We start from the raw sequence: 4,325 nt of genomic DNA on the forward strand, positions 1-4,325 counted from the left end.
AACCCATAGCATTTTTTTTTTTTTTTTAATTTGCTGACTTGAAACACTTTGTTCCAAACCAATTTATCACGGGCTGTCAGTACTTTTAAGCACAATAATATTTTTCCAGCCAACAAAGCCTTAAGTGGAAATTAAAACACAATAGAAGTGTAACTCATCTGTACTGCTACAGTTTCTCTTGTGTGATGGAAATCCTGTATTTTAGTTTTCCATTTTGCTCAGTAAATGGCAATATAGTTACACTATAACCAAGGTTAAATGTTGCTGTCAGAAGGCCAGCACTGAAGCTAACAGAGTCTTCAAATGAGAGGGGTTTTTCCCACATTTGTTTGCTGTCTGTTGGCTGGGAACCAAGCTTTCATGTTCATAGCAGTATAAAAAGCAAGCAAAAAAAACCAAAACCCACAACCTGCAGAGACTATTGAAGTGTCATTTTTAGTAACACTACTCCATAAATCATGCTGTCATTCTCACCTCCAGGTTCTGCCAGTGCTGCCTCCCCTTGCCATGAGCTCCAGAGGGTTTATGGACACAGGCTACTGGTTCAGCTTTTATTAAACACAAGGAGAGCTCCATCTCTGTCCTTTGTCCTCCTTTTATCACAGAAAAGCTCTTCAGGGAGGATTGCCTGTGGGCCAAAATCTAGCTATGGCCCAACCCTCCTACCTGCAACACCTGCAGGTAGGGCAGGGCTGGCTGCCCCTTGGGAATGGTGGCACCATGGAATCGTGGATGGAGCTGCAGGTCCAGGGGACCACAAGCTTCTCCTTCTCCTGGACATGTTCATGGCCCTGGAGTCCCACAGCTGAGGCCACCAGCCTCAGGCCATGGGAAGCCACAGGTGGCTCAAGCAGGGTCAGTCAGTGCCAGGGAGTACACTAAGCTATCTGGGTAGGTAAAACAGAAAGATGGCTACTTTGGGAGGCCATCTGTCTTCTGAACTGTGTTGACTCCACATGACCCTTGTTTGGTCTCATCAAGAAAAACGAAGAGTTCAAACAGGTGACAGCTCCTGCTCTAATGTGCAGGGCAGCAAGTGGCTGTTGTACCGGGCACACAACTAGTAATGTTACCAGCATACATCTCTTCTTTTCTTTTTTTTTTTATATTAAAAGGGAAAGTTAGCAAAGCCTTCAGAAAAAAAAATGCAATTCAAGGTTAGGAATAGCCCCTCCACTTCCAGCTGCAAAGAGGCAGTTCCACATCCCAGTGGACAGACACACAAGGGATGCAGGGATTTGGCATCAAAAGATTTAGTGCTGGAAAACAGGATGGAAAGAGGAACTGTTCATGAGAGCATCTGCTGATTCTCATCTACCAAGAACAAACAATAATTTTGGTTTTTAAAATGTGACATGCTTCACATTCATATTTCATAGGCACCATTTGCTTCATTATAAAGTACATTTAAATTAAAGCTCTCTATTTAAACAACATTATTGGGGAAAAAACAAGTGACACCCTTAAATTCCCTTTGCTATTGCAAAATATTGCTGCCAAAATGGAGGATGAAGAAGAAAAGAGAGTAAAAAGAACACTGTAATACCACTGGTATCACAAATCCAAATTCTGTATAAAGCCCACACAGAAAAATCTTCCTCCTCTGAAAGACTGAGCAGCAAAGCTGCAAGGAGTACCCATATATTAACAAGGTTTCATTAAAGATACAGAATATGTTACGTGGTATTTACTGCTTTCCTACAGCACGTTATCATAAGCACTTGCACAACAAGATATAATTTAAATCAATAGCAAAGTTCTCATTGGGATCTTTGAAAGCAGCTTATACCCTAATTTACTAAAAGCACTCATCTGCAGCGAGTGTTTCTGTTATTTGTTAGGATTAATTAAATCCTTCTGTATTGTGTTAAAAAGTATATCTTGCACATCCTTATGGGCCTGCTATAATAACAGCAATCAGAAGAGATAATCAAGATGCTTTATGTCAGAAAATAATGCAACATCCCAAAGAGAAGAAGAGATCCTGCTAAATAGCAAAGCCACAGCCAAGAGTGGCTCTACAGGAGATATTCAACAGAAGGGTCAAAAGCAGGTGGAGTGACAGGGAGCAGGACAGAATAGGCAGACATCATGAGGACAAATTCAAGAACTAAAAGAGGCAAGATCATAAACCAGAACTCTGGAAGAAAATGGCAGAGTAGCAAAGAGTTGCTGCTTGGATGTCCTAATTTACAAAGGCAACACTCAATCATGCTCCTAGCCCAGGGCTTGGCTGTGCTGGATGGACTCTTCCAGTGCCAGAGGAGCTGCCTGCAGAGCTGCTGGAATGATGCTCCAGGAAGAGGCTCAAAGTACTCAGTCAGGTACCTGGCTGAAGGGCAGGATTTCTGTTAAAATACTCATCATGAAGGAGAATTAACTCATAATATGTCGATGTCCATTAGTGAACATTCTCCTTGATTTGGTGACTTATTTCAGTTTCCTCTCTTCCATTACAGGTACCAAAAGGGAAAACCAAAAAAAATTCCTGACCATTTGCATTTGTTCAATGAACCAGAAGATATTGTTGCCCAGTTCTGAAGTTTTGCAGCAAACAAGCCTGTACTGTGACTGAGGAAAGCAGAGAGAACATACTGCTACTGCTGCTAAGCATATGAAAACAACAGCAAAGAGCAGGATAACAGCAATTGACCTGCCTGCTTCATGTCATTTTAAGCAGACTTTTGCAAAAAGCAGCCTCTGTAGGATTATCTTCTGCCAGTCCCTCATGACAGTCATTCCTTACTGAGTGATTTCAACCACATCTGAGAGAGGCTGAGATCTCAATGGCAGTGGGTCTGCAACAACAATCAAGAAGGATGTAACAGAAAATGAGATAAAACATCAGACACCAAGGGATCCACTAAGGTCACAGGGAAGTGATTTCCAAGTTCAGCTGAATGTGACATAATCCAGGGTCATCTTCAGATATCATGATACCTCATCTTCACAGGAATCAGATACATCCCCACTGATAGTCTGAAGCCTGTAATGCCAGGGAGTGGGCAGATAAATCATCTGGTGCTTTTGCCTTTCGGAGATGCTTCTCCAGCAGATCACATTTGGTTTTGGCCTCAGACTGGGTAGTCTGTCAGTCTTTGCTGCCAGCCACTCTGAGTGCCAATAATGAGCCTGTTTTGTGAGCAAGCATACAATTAAACTTATCTCATTTGGATTGAGACATTCAGACTGCTGAACAAGATTTTCTTCTGCTTCCCTCTGTTGGTTTTCTATGCTGCTGTCATCAGAGAATGAATTAGTAGCTTGTAGCAAATATGGTCCAAAGCTATGAAACACAAAAAATGTTAAGAGGAGGCAATAACTTTTATTATATTACTTAGCAAAGAAAAAGCTTGATCCAGGAAAAGCACACAAGAGTTGTGCTCATAGGCTGTTGATAAAGACATTATCAGTATCATTGTTCAACAGAAGACTTGCCTCTGGAACTAATGTAAAACATGTTATTTGATATTTGTGTAACAGTACGGATCAGTCAAGATTAGGAGACTGTTTTGCTACTTTTGAGTCCTAAGAGTTAGAGTTACTTTACGTCAGTGATTTGTTCTTCCCCCATCTTTCAAGGCCACTTCTGGTGCCCTTGAAGGATTGGAACTGGCATCTCCTGCTGTTAAAGCCTCACAAGATTTCCAAGTGGAGTTAATACACAGAATATATAAAAAGACTCTCCACTTCTCTTTCTAAAACCCTGCCAATAACATAAAATAAACCCACTGGCAGCCCCTGAGGGAGGCTGTCACCTCCCGGTGGCCAGACCCTGCTGCACCCAGGGGTGAAGCCCTTTGTGTCGGGATGAGGTGGCCACATGACAAACTCTGCAATCACAATAATCGCCCTGGAGCCTCCTATTCACAGCAGCCGGGGGCGAGAAAGGTCAGGCTCAGTCTGCTCTTTCCCAATTATTCTCCAGCCTGGCAGTAGCAGACAAGAGCCCAAGCAAACACACGGGCTGGTGCTCACGGTTTGGCTCTACCGAGCTCCCAAAGTGCAAAAGCTGCTCAGCCTCTGCTTAACTTCTTCTGCTTTAATCACTGCTATTTAGAAGAGTTTGGATGATTTTTTTTTTAAATGTAATTTCTGGAGGTTCATTGGGATAATTAAACAACTCGAAGTGTGACGAATGGACAACAAAGAGGGCAGCTGGACACCAAGACTGACCTTGCAAACTGAAGAGCTGGGAAATTCTAATCCTGAAGCACAGAGAAATGGATTTCCTCAGGTTTAGGGGGCTGGAGTGACCAATACTTACACCAAGGACTCCTTCCACTACAGATGCATTTGTGCTGGGAATAATATACATCAGAAAA

This window comes from Apus apus, chromosome 4 (genome assembly GCF_020740795.1).
Source record: "Apus apus isolate bApuApu2 chromosome 4, bApuApu2.pri.cur, whole genome shotgun sequence".
Lineage (NCBI taxonomy): Eukaryota > Metazoa > Chordata > Aves > Apodiformes > Apodidae > Apus > Apus apus.